Here is a 17,725-nt window from a genome sequence, read left to right as displayed (position 1 = left end):
ATCATGTGGATTGAGTACTAGAGACTCTCTCTAAGGCATTAAATTTAAATGGCTCAATTTTTTCTCACAAAGTTTTGAACAAATTATTTGTTAGTATTAAATGTACAATTTGACCAAAGCTCATTACTATGCTACTCGCTATTATATATTCATTTGAGTCCAACAACCCATTTTGACATGTAATGGAATATGCTTCAATGTACCACTCTTCGTCAATGACAAGTAAGGCATGTTAAATCGTAGAACAAAATAAAAGTATTTAATGTTAAGAAATACTTTAGTTATCAATGCTAAGAGGAATAACATTATAAATAAAAAATAAAAGTATATATTAATATTATTACTAAAATGTTAAATGCTAAGCAAATGAGCATCTTTATGAGAAATGTAAATAGTCTAACTAATACAATTTTAAGAAAAATTAACTAGTTAATGGACAATTTAAGTAGTGTAAATTAATTGGCCTTGAGATACTTCCCAAACATCACACTCACATTATGAATATGCCCATATCACATTTTAATGACATCTAGTTGAACAATTACATAGTGGTAATTGTGGTTATAGATGCATATAATGTCAAATGAGAGCTAAGTAGTGAGATAAAGGTTGTTGCTAGAGGATGAAATTCAATATTTTTGTTGAAGCAATGAGAGAATGGTTGTTGTAGTTTCTTATTGAAAAATAACATAACAAACACTATCTATATGTTGTTATATGTTTGAAAAAAGATATGAAAGTATTTCACCTATAGTGACCATCCATAAGATAGAGAGAATCTTCTTTGTTCAATGAAAAATGAAGATGACTTTGATTGATTCACTTTCTCTTAACGTTTCAGCCACCACACATCCCATATGTTTCCTATAATCCTACTACTTGTGTTAAGGACCCCAAAAGCCTTTCATGTATTATTAAAGTTAAACTTGGTAGTAGATAATCAACTAAAAGTTCTGCAACTAGTAATGTTGTTTCTTCCATACTCATAAATAGTTACAAAATGAAATTCTTATTTAGATTCAAATGAATATAATTGGATGAGTTCGTATTATTTTTGGTCATTTACATTTTATATGTCTAGAAGTTTATTTATATAAATTGAACATATAATTCCCAATGTTATGTTTGTTTATAGCTGATGAGTCAATTTTTTAGTCATTGCAAAGTTTTTTAGTCATAGCTCAAGTGAAACCATTCCCTTTGTGATGCAGGATCATCGAATATGGGTAAACTAGTTTCATGGAAATGATATAATGACATTTGAAAAGATAATAGGTTGCAATTTGACAAGGTTTCTATACTATTTTCTAATTAAGTATTCAAAACTAAAATTGTAAAGAAATGCACAAAATGTTCAATACTTAAAGCCAAAAAGTTTCCTACATAATTGTTTGGAAGCTTTACGATATGCCATCATCTACTTACCAACACATTTTGGGAGATAAGTATTCTTATTATGATTTGAATTTTCCTCATGGCCATTAGTACCAATCAAGGGTCTCTAAGTTCTCAAATTGAAAACATGATTGAAAGTTATATTGCAAGAACATAATTTTTATCTATACATAATGGAATTTCAATTTTTCCATATTCCATCCTCTACTTACCAACATGTTTTGGTAGATAAGTATTCTTATTATGATTTGAATTTTCCTCACGGCCATTAGTACCAATGAAGGGTCTCTAAGTTCTCAAATTGAAAACATGATTGATAGTTATATTGCAAGAACATAATTTTTATCTATACATAATAGAATTTTAATTTTTCTAGTCTATATTACATTTTAATATCTACTATTTATATTGTTTACCACTCTATATTTTTATTCTATGTGTAACGTGATTTACTACAACTAGTAATGCTAAAAATTACCAAATACATGTGAGAATATAGGGCATCCCTACTTCATAAAAATGTTATCTAACTTAGTATCACTACAGTTCATATTATTACATATGTTGGAGGTTAATTGTAGATAGAGAATCAATCATAAAACATAAATGTTAGATAACATAAAATTATCAAATAGAAAATGTAGCACATCATTCAAGTTTTTTTAATTGAATGATTTGTTCTTGCATTGAAAAAATATAAACTCAATCAAGTAAAAACAATTTAGTAGAATTTACTCTTGTCAAGTCTTTATTATAAATTATCATTAACAATTACACCACATATCATTTGTAACCACCTCCCACCGGCTGAAGGATCCTAGGTTGTGGGAGGGTTACCTCTTTTAACCCTGTCTCTAGGGTTTTTCATGAAGATGGCGCTACAATAGAATCAATTTTCAAATTATTCAAAACTTAAAGGTGACACCCCGTTTCTTTGAGCTCGTCAACATTTTTCTAGCGATATAATTTTTATCTTAGTCGAAATCTAGGATCGAAAATTATGACCATTAGAAGTTTGGCCCATTTAAAAGACCACATGACCTTTTTTGTGTTCATGTGGCTCCACCATGATAGCATCACGAGACCATAAGTTACCACTCTATCATAGGTATGGTAGGTCTGCACCTTAAAATGTTAGCACAAGAACTACCTAATGCGTGGCTCCTTAGGCTCGAGTCTTTAGCCTAAATTTTTTGGTTAAATTTGTTGAGTGAAAGTCGACGAGTTTGGTGCTACACCCAAACCAATGTCATACAGTGGTTCTACACCCAAATACATGTCATACCCTTCCCTATTCTATGATTTGTGCTCCCCAACACTTCAGTTCCAAATCTAATGTCCCAAAGGCCGAAATCCTTATAGGGCCCAACCAGGTATCCATCATGTTAGACCAGGTTGAATAGCCTCAGAACCTCCCATTTCCTATTCTAACGATAATCCCGGTGCCTAAAAATTTAGCTCTGGTGGGGTCCATCCCCATGCACATCACAGGGGATGACCATGATGCTAGTTATTCCATTTAACTTCCTTTGTGAACCTTGTGGCCCGTTTGTACGCTGGCGAGGATCCAATGGGTTAGTTTCACTAGAAGAGGATGCCTCCACAAGCGATTATTCCACAAACATCTGTCGGGGTCTGTTGGCTTGTGAGAAAAATAGAGACATACAAACACACTTAACAAACGCAGCTATTGCCACATAATTTCATTAGCGAACGAATAAGTCAAGTGGATGATATCTCCCTCGTTGATCCCTTGTATTTATAATAGAGATTAAGTCAATTACATCAAATAAAAAATAATTTACTAGGTTGTTCTGCCCCTTCGAATTCAATCGGTGTTGGCCTTTCAAATTTGAGGAGATGACGCAGTGTGATTAGTGAGTGATGACTATTTAGATTTTGAAATGTCATGGTGGTGGCGACGATAGAGGATGTGAAATAATTAATTCTTCTTACATTCTCCCCCTTAATTATTTTACAAAAAAGAACAAAACTTTGTTATTACATAAAAATGGCGTTACATCATGCATACACATATGTTTTCGATATGAGTTTCAAACAATTCTTTTCCCAAGGGTTTTGTAAATATGTTTGTAAGTTTGTCTTCTAATTTGCAAAGCACCATAGATATTTCATTATTTCTTATTGATTCTTACATGAAATGATACCTCGTATCAATATGTTTACTCTTCTTATGGAAAACATTATTTCTTGATAATGCAATAGCAGATTTGTTGTCACAAAAAAATTGAGTTGGTTCTTTGTGTTCATGCAACAAATCTTTCAAAATTATTCTCATCCACACTATTTGACATGTTGTTTTTGTGCTTCAACATACTATGCTTTAGGTGATGACAAAGTCACAATGGATTGCTTCACTAATCCCCATGAAACTCCACCTGAACCAAAACTGGACACATACCTAGATGTGCTCTGCTTGTCATCAATATTGCCTGCAAAATCACTATTTTTATCTCTAGTTAGTTTAAAATATGAATCAGATGCATACATGATACTATAATTTCTTATTCGAGCAACATATCTTAAAATACTTTTTCCAACTAGCCAATGTATACTCTTCGAAGACTTCATGAATCCAGAAATTAAACTTGGATCAAGCATTATATCATCCCTTCTTGCAATCAAATACATAAGACTTCCAACCAATTGTTTAAACAAGGTTGGATCAATATCTAAGCCTTGATCATCCTTACTGAGTTTTGTAACAATTGCAATTGGCGTTACAACTCACTTACAAATTTTCATCCTAAACCTTTTAAATATATCATCTGCATTCTTATATTGATAAAGGAAAGTAGCATCTTCAGATTGAGTTACTTCAATACCAAGAAAATATTTCATTAGACCTAAATGAGTCATATCAAATTTTATTTTCATGCTTGTCTTAAAATCATCTATTGAGAAATCACGAGTGAAAATCAAATCATCGACATATAGGAACACAGTCAAAACTTTATCATCCTCATTTACTTTTGTATACAAAGTTGGCTCACTTCAACTCCTGATGAATCCATTCTTATTTAGATATTCATCAATTCTACTATACCATACTCGGGGTGCTTGTTTCAATCCATATAATGCTTTCTTTAGTTTGTAAATTTATCTTCTTCAACATCAATTTCATATCCATGAGGTTGTTTCACATAAACCTCTTCTTCTAGAAAACCACTTAAAATTGCATACTTAACATCCATATGATATATTTTCCATTTATTTTGTGCAACAATAGCTAATACCATTCTTACTGTGTCAAGTCTAGCTACAGGTGCAAAAGTTTCATTAAAATCAATACTAGGCTATTGATTGAACCCATGATCTACAAGTATTTCTTTATGTTTTTCAATTTCACCTTTAACATTCACTTTAGTTTTGTAAATTCATTTAACACCTATAGTATTTTTACCTTCAGTCAAATTTACAAGTTCCTAAGAATTGTTTCTTTCTATAGCATCAATTTCTTCATCGATGGCTTTTATCCAAACTTCTTCTTCGAGAGCTTCATCAAAAGTTACTGGATCATATGCAAGTAATGCAAAATTTGGAACTTGATCTATTTCATCATTTTTCTCATAAATTCCTTTAACCTTCTAGCGTTCTGTCCTTTAATTCTATTCTTCAATGTAGCTATTTTAGGATTAGAATCATTATTTACCTCTGATCATGTTGTTTGTTTTCCACCATAACCTGATGGTTTGCCATGTTCATGATTTCTCGGTGTTTTGAATTGAAATGGACTGGCTCTTGGTGATTGGCTTGTTGAAGTGCTTGCAACAAGTGTATATAGAATCCATTGTCCACCTTGTACTTCTTTCTCATCTTCATTATCATCTCCATGACATAATACAATTGTCTCTACAATATATTTATCTATGCTTCCATCCCAAGCTTCTTCTTCCTTGAACTCAACATGTCTACTAATAATAAATGTCTTGGTGATGGGATTATAAAGTCTATATTCTTTAGACTCCTCACTATATACAGTAAATAGACATTTCTCACTTTTATCATCTAACTTCTTTCTCAATTCTTTATGTACATGTGCATAAGCAAAGCAACCAAAAATTCTTAAATGAGATATATGACAACTCTTACCATTCCAAGCTTCTTTGGGAACTCGATCCTTCACACTCTTAGTCAGACTTGTGTTAATAATATAAATAGAAAAATATACAGCTTCTCCCCAATATTTATTTGTAGATGATTTTCCTTCAACATACTTCGAGCCATATTCATAATAGTTTGATTTTTCCTTTCAGCTATTCTATTTTGCTGTGGAGTATAACATGCAGTAAACTACCCCTTGATTCCATGAGATGGAAAAAAATTAATGCAATTTGTTATCATATATTCACCACCTCTATCTGATCTCAAAATTTTAATATGATTTCCAATTTCCTTTTCAACTTAGCTTTAAATATTTTAAATACAAAAAATGCTTCAGATTTCTGTTTCAGAAGATAAACCCATGTTTTTCGACTCTAGTTATCAATAAAAGTAAAAAATTAAGCATTAACAACCAAAAAAGGTGTTTGCATTGGCCCACATAAATATTTGTGAACAATCTCCAATGGAGATTTAGCCGTTTACGAAACTCCATATACAAATTTCTATCTATGATGTTTTGCAAGTATACAACTTTCACACAAGCTCATCTGTCACCATCTGTTTCTTCTGCAGCAAATCTAGACCACCAAAATATAAATGACCATAACTTAACTTTCATAACCACAATTAGTTGAAATTATTAGTTTTGTAAGCATTCAAGGAGGGAGACAATTAATTTCTCATTATAAGAGGAAATGTCCTATTCATTGTCATTTCTACTCTTTCTATCAGCTACTTACTTGGATATTTGTCAATGATAGTACACACATTACTCTTGAATAACACTCTATACCTTTTCTCTATTAATTGTCCAATTCTAAGCAAATTGCATTTCAAGATAGGTACATAATAGACATCATCAATTGTTCTTCTATCACTATCTCTAGTATAAACAACAATCCTTCCTTTACCTTTAACACATACCTTAATATCATTACCCAACTTGACTTCGCAGAGAATATTGTTGTCTATATTGGAAAACAAATCGTTTTTACCACCCATGTGATTGTTGCAGGTGCTATCTAAAAACGAAATATCGTTTGAACATTCTTGAGTTAGGTTCCAAGTCATAAACGCTCGCTTATGACTCTCTTCAAATTCTTCTGAGCAAATTACTTACCAATATCTGCCTCCCTCTTCAAACACATAGTAGCAAAATGGTCATATCTTTTGGAATAATAACGTTGAACTTTAGACGTATCACACCTTTCATTTCCTCGATGCGAGGTTCTATTGTAACTCCCCCTTAAATTAGAAGGACATTCCTGAGATTTCTCTTCCTCTTCATAATTATCTCTCCAGCTACTTTGTCACCTTGTCCTCTATTACTTGGTCTTCCTCCACCATCTATGAAATTGAAGCTGACTTTTGAAGGCATCTTCCAACATTATCATCATATCTTGACATCCTCTACTAATGTGCAATCAACCAACCACTCAACGCTTCAATTTGCATTTGACTTATGGATACCACAATCGCTTCAAATTTCTTTGACAAACTTCTAAGGACTTTCTCGATCACTCTCTTGTTTGAGAGGTCTTCTCCATATTGTCGTAATTGATTAACAACACTCGTGACTTGAGTCATAAAACAATCCACAGTTTCAAACTTTCTTTCATTCTAAAATTCTCGAAATCTCTTCTCAAATTCTACAACTTGACATTCTTTACTTTTGCTACGCCGTGATAAGATGATTCAAGACCGTCCCATGCCTTCCTTGAAAATTATGCATTTGAGACTTTTGAAAGTATCACGTCATCTAAGCCTTGTTGAATAAGGCCAACAACTTTATTGTCCTTCTTTGTGTTCTCTCTAAGAAACATTTGTTCAACATTTGTAAGAGCCACCTATGTTGCCTTATTAGCAAGCTTGGGATACCCATAAGTAACAAATCCCCAAATATCAAGAAAACCCAACAATGTTCTCATTCCAATAAACCAGAAATAATAACTTTTCTCATTTAAAATAGGAATTAATTGAGTAGTATTGGTATTTCTATCAGGCATAATTGAAATCTTCCTATAATTTAAAAAAAAAATTACACTATAATACTCTAAATGAATAACTACAAAATAATGAAAATAACTTCCAAATACCCTTACAAATACTTTGGGAGACTCCTTTTAAAAAAATTTACTTTAAAATGCCCTTTTTAATTACCTTAATAAACCTTTTATGTATACAACATATAAATAATTTTGTCAAAAACAAACTTCAAAAGGATATAAGAGGTTTTCAATTTGACTTCAAAAGATATTGCCTCTCAAACTTTCCAAAGGGTTTTCACAAAAAAATTATCCACTTCACCTTTTGCATGTTAGACCTTCAACTAATTGCGTTGGTCCCTTTTGAAACGAGATTTGTCACGGCACTTTTGATTTGATTATGTAATGTCTGGGGAATCTCTTAATGTGACCGAACTCTCTCGTTGAAGATTAAAAACTTCCACGCTGTTGAAAGATGTGTACACAGCGCAGATTTATCTCACTGGAAGAATGCAAACTGCGGCTCGAGTTCACCAAATTTGGTCCAGAACTGTCCCAGTTCGTTCTTGTGGTCTGCCACACCACAGACCTGCTAGAAACACCTTTGCAGCTCGCATAAACTCTTCCACCGAACTCCTCAGTCTTCCAAGTCTGTGAGCAGACAGATAATAAGAAGCTCTTCCAAGTCTGTGAGCAGACAGATAACAAGAAGATCTTCAAAACAGCACGCCGACTTCTCCACGCAAAACAGCATAGCGGCACTCTACAAACTGCAAGCTGGTTTTCATACCAGAAGCAGCATCAGGGTGTAGAGCATAAGCTATAACCTCCTCGCCAGTTATTCTTCACTACAGCTTACAAGCCTGCACAAAAGTGGGCAAGGCCGAGTGGCGTCTCTCCTCTGAAACAAATAAATAGCACTTCCCATTACTGGCTGCGAGAAACACTGGCTCCGATGCCAAATGAGAAAAACAGAGACAAATAGACCCACTTCATTAGAGCTACAACTGCATAATTTCATTAACAAATGAAGAAGTCGAGTGCATGATATCCGCCTGGCTGATCACTGATCTCGAATTCAATCGGTGTTGGTTGTTGGAAATTTCTGGTAATTTCAAACCATTGAATAGAGAAGAGAGAATGATGCTCCATTTGTCAGGATGTTATACAAATAAAACTTGTATTCATTAATAAGGTCATTAATACAAACTTCTTCCTCACACACAGGGATTATACCAGCTTTAAAAAAAATTTACTCTGTCTATAACATAGACAACAGAGAGTAATAAGCTCTTTCTTAAAAATTAAGACACTGCTATAAATAAAACATTTCTTACATTTACTGCTGTAACATTTTTTTCAACAACAAAACTACGTCAGGATGCTGCATTATTCACTTGCTTCAAATTACATGGCATTTACCATTCATTAATAAGGTCATTAATACAAACTTCTTCCTCACACACAGGGATTATACCAGCTTTAAAAAAAATTTACTCTGTCTATACAACATAGACAACAGAGAGTAATAAGCTCTTTCTTAAAAATTAAGACACTGCTATAAATAAAACATTTCTTACATTTATTGCTGTAACATTTTTTTCAACAACAAAACTACGTCAGGATGCTGCATTATTCACTTGCTTCAAATTACATGGCATTTACCATGAACCACATAACAAAACATAACATTACGTTTTTACTATTCCCATAAGTCCATAAAATACAAAAACATTAAAATTTAAAATTTTTACTACATTATACGAAAAGGAGTAAATATAAATATTATTAATTATTTTAGTGCAGCAAACGGGGGTCAAACCCAAAACTTCACGCAATGTGTTGGCTGCATGCTGCATGCCTGTACACAGCTTTGACTTTAATCAACGATTGACAGCGTTCCTTTTGATCAAACGGGTATCGCTTGCGCAATCCAAATGAACGTTACATCCCGATGAAAAGTTGTTTTGCAAAACTGACGACACCCGTCAGCACAAGGTTTTATTGCATCGGTTTGGAGGAAAACCACCTTTCAGCAAAAGCGGTGCGATAAGGTTCAGCGGTTTTCGGAATTAAATGCGCGCTGCAGTTTGAAATTAATATTTCAACATTGGCCTTTCAGATTGAGGAGGTGAGGCTGTGTGATCAGTCCGGCGACTCTTCGGAGTTTGAAATGTCATTGCGGTGGCGACGTCTTCGGAGTTTGAAATGTCATTGCGGTGGCGACGGCAGACGATGCGAAATAATTAATTCATCCAGTGACAAAGTTTTAGTGGCTAATGTTCAACCTCAAGCCCATAACTTCCTCTACTTGTGTTTTCATTTTTTAATGGTTTATTAGACTTGGAGGGCTCGATAAACCAATTCTTGGCTATCTACCCTAGTCGCACCACTCTATAACGTATTGTATGTCCAATCTAATTGGACGGAGCCCTGATTGGCGGCCGTTAAGAATGAGCCTATACCCTTGACAAATAATCATCAACCACACCTCCACCCAGGTTACTAATTACTATACACCAAAAATTTCCATCTCCACACAAAAGAGAGGCAACCACTTCGACACCAAAATCTATGAGTTATAGCCCAAGGACTTGAAATGGTAGCCCTCAAAATCTAATTAGGTAATACGTATAAGGAGCAGATTTATTTCTAAAATTTTACTTATTAAAATCATTTTCATTTAAATGGGATGATAATTGGAATTTATGAGGTCAAGGAATCATGCCCTGTAAGTTGGGACCTCGGAAGCAGTGAGCGATTCCATCTGAATATTTTAATGCAAGAAAATTCATGTGCGCAGGTCAGCTTCCACCTTAAATAATATTTCATCAATGCGTGCGAACTGAAAATTCTATGTTCACCAATCGGCGGGTCAACTTGCACCCTAAATAATATTTAACCAGTGCGCGTGAACCGAAGGTTCTCTGTTCACGAATTATACCACCAATGATTCGCCACCAATACGCCACCATTGATATCACTGGATTCCGTCCACCCTATAAGTTGGCTACTGATAGCCCACTAATGATGTCACTGGATTCCGTCCAAATTATTATATAACAAGATGCCCTTCTGGTTTATGTCCACCAATTCATATTAGTTCTGGGAATATTTGTGTGAATTATATCGACCAGTTAAAGGTCTTTCATAATGGCTAGTGTTTCAAAGGCGGCCCTGTTTCTGTTTCTCCCAGCCTTGTGGGCAACGGCATCACACCCTCCGTGACAATCGCTGCTCTGATAGGAAATCCAAGTTGCGTGTTTCGATATATTCGATCCCTCCAGCGTCTATTATGTATTCCAAGATATTGCCTCCGGTGCTGCAATTATAGCCTGCTGTATTGCAGTCAACCAATTGCTGCGGTGATAGGTTAAAAATTTGTTTGTTTTGATAAAGTTCATGCCCTCTACAGCAGTTGCAGCTGCAAATGCCCCACAACAATCTGCAAGTCCAGAAAATAGAAAATATATCAGTTATAACATAAAAGAATATTTTGTGTCAAGAAGACCACCCAGCAGATATATTCTTGATACACTTTTCTTTTCTGTTATAGCTGACGTATTGTTCATTTTTTGGTCTTGCAGAATGTTGCGGGGCGTTTACGGCTGTAGCCGCCTCAGAGGTCCTCCACTCTATCTAAACAGGCGAGTTGTTTTCCCTATCAGCGCAGCGCATTTTGACTTCGCTGTTTCTGATGCTGAGTATCCATACACTGCTGTAAAGGGCAGAATCACAAAGGTACAATAGTAGGTCTTAATGATTAATACTGAGATGGATTTGTGCATGAAGATAGTTAAATTTGGTTAAGATAGATTTGTGCATGAAGATAGTTAAATTTGGTTATTACCATTAAGATAGTTAGATCCGGTTAAGACGGAGTTTCAGAGGGTTATGATTTGGATTTGTTTTATAATTTTTAATTAGAATAAAAAATTTAGTAATTTTGGAATAATTATTACTGTAAGATAATTTTGATGATGATCAATGGTAATTTTCTCAATTCTTTTATAATATTTTATTAATAATGATTAGAAATAAAATCCAAAACATATATTATTTAAATTTATTTGAATATTTTGATTTGTTGATGGGTGTCTATTTGTGAAAAGTTATATAAAAGAAATATATGTAACTCATTTTACTATGAGTTTCAAAAACTTTTTGCATTTGTAATGCTCAAAGTTATATATTAATTCCCAAATTATTTATTAGTGTGAAAACTTGTTTGAAACAAAGATATAAATTCTTTTTAGTTGAGATATGTATATTTACAACCTTAAACTTCATACTTATATATTTTAATTTCCAATTGTCCATTAATGTGAGAACTTGTGTGAAACCAAGATATAAATTCTCTTTAGTTGAGATATTCATGTTTACAACCTTAAAGTTTATATAAATTTGAATTAGTATTTATATTTAAATTATTATTATATCAAATTATCATATACTTTAGCCTTCAATTGATTAGTTTTGGTGGTAGTGTGTTAGAGGTTTATACAAGTATTTTTGGGGTTAATCTTAGTGCTAGCTTCATTTGTTTTAGTGTTGACAATGTCTTTATAACATCAATAGTTGTAATGAAAAATAATAGATTTACACTTAACTACCACCGACAAAATGAGGAAAAGTGTCCCAAGGAAGTTTTCAAAAGTTTTCGCTAGAGAAAAATATACATGACATACAAAACCAAATACCACTTATAAGAAAATACCTAATGCCAAATTATATAATCTTTCTTTATTATATCAAAAACCCTTTAGAGAGATACACATTTCTTATATAGACTATGACCATTTTCCAATTTTGTCTCAATATTGATAGTCAAAGATCCTAATGCCAAATTATATAATCTTTCTTTATTATATCAAAAACCCTTTAGAGAGATACACATTTCTTATATAGACTATGACCATTTTCCAATTCTGTCTCAATATTGATAGTCAAAGATCCTAAAGTACATATCCTCTATTCTTTGGTAAATCATATATCCTTTCTTTCCAAGTCATTCTAAGCCTAGGCCCATCCATGCTCAATGTTGAATGGAAAATAATTTTCCCAACTATAAGATGCTCTCACCAAGTTTATGTGAGACTCACTTTAACTTGGATTTCAAGAGATATAGTTTCCACCCTCAATCCTCCTTCATGACATTTTACTGATGGGGACTAAACCCTGCACAAACCAACTAACTAGTATATGTTGGTTTCATAAATTATAGGTTATCTCCTACAATAATGAAAAACAACAATTGTCATTTCCATCCTTTTTCAACAGTCAACCATTAAAGGTTTTCACAACTAACCATATTTTTTTACTGAAAGCATTATTGCATAGGCTATAACCACATTTCCTAGACAACATATTTTGGGAATTTGGTTATAACTTTCATTGCATAGGCTATAACCACATTTCCTAGACAACATATTTTGGGAATTTGGTTATAACATTGCTTGAAATTTAAATTTCTTTTCAGTAAATAATAATAAAATTTATAATGTTTTCTTCTAGTAGCTCAAGTGGCATGACCCTGGAATGAAGTCTCAATGAACAAAAGATCTTAGGTTAGAATCTTGTGCTAGCCCCTTAGGTGGGTGAATAATGGACATGTAAACTAGAAAATTGGAGAGTCCTACCAAGCATACAAAAAAAGTAATAAAGTTTATAATAATTACATATCTAATTAGTAAGAGAATAAATCATTTTTTTCTTTTCTTTTGATATAGATTGAGTCTAAAGAAGTAGCAACAATTATTAATGATTTTGAATATGTCCCTTCTAAGGATCAAGGAGATTCCAAAAAAGGAGTAACTCATTTGAGTAGGTATAGAAGGAAGTAGTAAATATTTCATGTTTTATAGAAAGGTAAGTGGTTATGTCTTTATACTGTCCTTGAGAAAGAATAAGGAAGAGATGGATAATTTAACTGGTGCAAATAACCTAATTTTATTCATTAAGTAGTGAATATTTAATGATACATGCCCCACCTACTTGACCATACAATTGCAATCATTGGATATTGCATCTTAAATAAGGGAATTAATTTCTGGACATTGGAGAACTCTTGGGGACTTAAATGGGCACATGAATGATACACTAGAATACACATTAAAGCACCATAAGGGTTAGAATATACATTAAAGAAGTATAAGGGTTATGTTGTATTCTCATTGAGGAATCATACCTAATAAAAAATACTTTAGATATTGATATGAAATTAGATGTTGGTCACATTAAAAGTGAATGGTAGCAATTTCCATGACAAATGTTTGGCAAAAGAAAAATCAAGACACAATAGTGTGAAGATTTATAATTGATTATATTAAGCATAAAATATTTTACAGAAGTCTAATAGGAAAAATACATTATTATTTTATTTTGTAGAAGTTATAAGGAAGAGATGAATAATTTAGCTAGTAAAAATAACCAAATTATGTTTGTTAAGTAGGGAATATTTAATAGTACATGGGCCACTACACTTGACGATATAATTCCAATGGTTGGATATCCCATCTTAATTAATGGAATTAATTACTACATACTCAAGAACTCTTGGGAGGATAACAATGATAGACTATAAGAGACATTAAAGCATGATAAGGGTTATGTTGTTTTTCCATGTAGGGCTCATAGCAATAAAAAATGCTTAAGATATTGATCACATTAATCATGAATTGTACCAATAGTCATGACAAGAATTTGACCAAAAAAGATTAAGATAGAATAGTGTGAAGATTTATAATTTATTATATTCAACATGACATATTGTATAGAAGTTTAATAGGAAAAATGCATTTTTAATTTCTTTTATAGAAGTTTAATATTTAAATATAATAGTGTATAGTATTATTATGAGTAGTATATTAAAATAATTTTAATTTAAAATTTTGTTGTATTTTTTATAAATTGTAAATGTAACTATAAAAATCTTATTTTAATTTAAAAATATATTAATTTAATTGTATATTTCATTTATTAATTTATTTTAAAAATAACTGTAAATAAAAAAGTAAATGGAATAGCTGATCCATTCAGCCGATTGATTTTCATGAAAGTTAGCCCAGGTGGAGAAGATGGAATTTTAGTGATGCAATTTTAAGGATAGATGGTTGTTAGGAAGTATGGGAAGCAGACACATTATGCAATCTTCGCTTCCTAGCTTTCAACTTCAATAGGCTTCCATATTACAATTTTGAAAGATCTATATCCAAGGTGATACAAAATTTTCATTTTGCTCCTTTCAAAAACAATTGATACTAGGGATCTACACAAATTTTAACAAGGCGCTAGTGTCAATTTTTCTGAAACTGGAATAGTGAATAATTAAAAGAAATGATCATGCCAGTAATATATTGATAGACCACTTCAAGCGTCAATTGAAAGCGCAACCGCAGAACGCCAGATGCTGCACTGTTAAAATGGTTTTTTTTAAGTCATACTGTATGTTGTGCTCCTCTTTGAATACAATGTTTCGTTATATATATATATATCATTTGCACCTGATACATGTAGCAAATTGTATTTCGTAATTTATTAAGTTCCATCCGTGTTGCATAGTTAATGACCGTTGTAGAGCCTTTAACCGTTTGTCTGGAAAATTGAGCTATCTCAAGCCCGAGGTGATTAACTTGGTTTATTTTCAAGCTAATTTTTTTAACAAAAATCACATAACCTAAATTTTTTAACAAAATTCACATAAATTTATAGGGCCATCATAAATTTATATCGCCAATCATGAAAGAAAAACAGTTGTAGAGCCTTTAACCGTTTGTCTGGAGAATTGAGCTCTCTCAGCCCGAAGTGATTAACATGATTGGTTTTCCGGCTAAATTTTTTTAAGAAAAATTCACATAAATTTATATGGCCATCATCAAAGTGTATATTATCATAGATATATCTTTTAACAACGGAGCAAAATAAAATTTTGAGCAAAAATGCATCGCTACAATTTAATACCAATTTTGGTGCACCCACTCATAGAGAGTTAGCCAGGGTCAAAAAGTTTAAACCTTAAATAATCACTTGCCGTTGATAATCTGCAATCAAGAATCTACATGTAACTTTATTCACTTTGAGAGATGGGATTTATGTTATCTGGTCCACCCACTAATTCTGGCGCAAAGAAATCTTTAGCGTTTGGAGATAAAGTTTCTGATTCTATGACATCATTAAAGGATTTAGATTAGGACCAGAAAAATACACCCTAATCATTAGCTCCACTTCTTATTCTTGATACAATATAAATCAAAAGATATCTAATCTTGCAACTATAGACTTCCATGTAGGAACTTAATACTGCCATTTGGGATTCTCTTACAATCCTATATCTGCAATTTATAAAACAAGATCTGTGACTTTGACTTTCATAGAAAGGGAACCACCTGAACTTGTTTTAACAAAGATAGAAAAAATCCTCATGGTGGGAGCAAAAGGAAGCGATTTCCGCTGGTGACCAACACTGGGTGCATATTGCCGAGAAGATGCACATAATAAATGATTGGGGGTGCCTTAAAATATGACGTTGCATCAGGCCCTTCTAAAGGCCTCTAATTCCTCGGAAGGAATCCACTAAGCCTGGATGCACATGAGCAACAGTGATTGTTGGAAGAATCAAGACACTTCTATAGAATTTATAATCTCTATTATGGAGATATTAGTTACCAGTTTTGGAATGTTTATTAAAACTTGAGAATTCTGGTATAACTGAAAAGTTTTCATAGTATAATTAGATTCTCTAATTATCTAAAAGAAATATTAGTTACCAGTTTTGGAATGTTTATTAAAACTTGAGAATTTTGGTATAAACTAGTTTTGGAATGTTTATTAAAACTTGAGAATTTTGGTATAACTAAAAAGTTTTCATACTATAATTAGATTCTCTAATTATCTAGATTCTCTAATTATCTAAAAAAAGTTATTAGAAAAATCACCACACTGCTATAAAATCCATAATTTCCAAGATGAAAATTTGAATTATCAAAATCTAGTTTGAAAAATTTACTAAATCTTAATTTTAGTGTAACCTCAAACCTCTTCTATTAAGTTTAGACCAAACTTAATTTTGGTGTAACCCCAAAGCCCTGGTATTTTGCCCTGGTGTTCACATCCAGCCAAGCCCATTGGCAGTTTCACGGGCTACAAAGATGTTGGTGCCCAGTCATTTGTCTCCGACATAAGTAGCTGGTAACTGTCTACGGTAATGCATAAATGAGGCGATCCATCTCGATGGATCCCTCTTTCATAGAGGTCATGAAGGCCGCTCTCATTAATGGCCCCCTGGTAGACTCCTGGGTAGAAAGTGTTCCGTAGGAGAATAAGGATCTGGCTCGCTCATTCTCACATCGTACTCATGGATAGAACGGAACACCGTTCATTGTACTCATCGAGTGAGAACGCACACCGTTTTATGCCTGGATTTCAGTCGACGTAATACTTCCTACAATAACACACTACAGTATAATTTTCTTTTAATAACCAATATTATTAGTTAATAGATGGTGACTTATTATGGTCATTTTTTTTCAGCACGAAAAAAAACTAGATTACTATTCATTCAATATTCAATATGAGAAATAAAAAACAATATATCTTGTGGCGGTTATGATAACCATATATATGTGTCAAATAAGGTTATCCAAAACATAACAGAGATTAGACAGAATCAGAGCTCATGACTATAATTTCTCATCGAAAATGATCAAAATAAGGAGGCATTATATGGATCATAAGGAGAAAGTAGGATCAGAAAATAAGAAGTATTAAGCAGAATAGGAAAAACAACAAAACTGGGTACTTGGAACATACCATATTGGAGGAGAGGAGTGAATGAGTTAGGTACCCTGTAGTTTGAATTCCTGTATATGGTGCAATTTGTTTTGCATTGATATACTCAGAATTTGTTTTGAGAAGCAAGGCCTTTTATAATAGAGAATCACCGACTTTTTTTTTTTTCTATCTATATGGTTGATAGAATAGTCCTTTCGATTTTTCCAGGTTGAATCTATTCTAGTCAACCATCCCAAAAGGTTGTGTATTTTAATGGAGTGAATAGACCTTACATGGTCGATTATAACCTTTGAATCCTCAAATATTTGGAGATCCTGAATGTTGAGATAGTCACATAAAATGAGGAGACTTGCCAGGGCCATTACCTCGGCTTTGTTATTTGATCCTTTACCTCAGTGCCAGAATATATCCACATGCTGACCCTCCATTGG

This window comes from Pinus tabuliformis, chromosome 3_2 (assembly GCF_031772625.1).
Source record: "Pinus tabuliformis cultivar Carrire ecotype Pingquan chromosome 3_2, CPIR1, whole genome shotgun sequence".
Lineage (NCBI taxonomy): Eukaryota > Viridiplantae > Streptophyta > Pinopsida > Pinales > Pinaceae > Pinus > Pinus tabuliformis.
The sequence above is the reverse complement of the archived record's forward strand: the minus strand, read 5'-3'. Positions refer to the sequence as shown.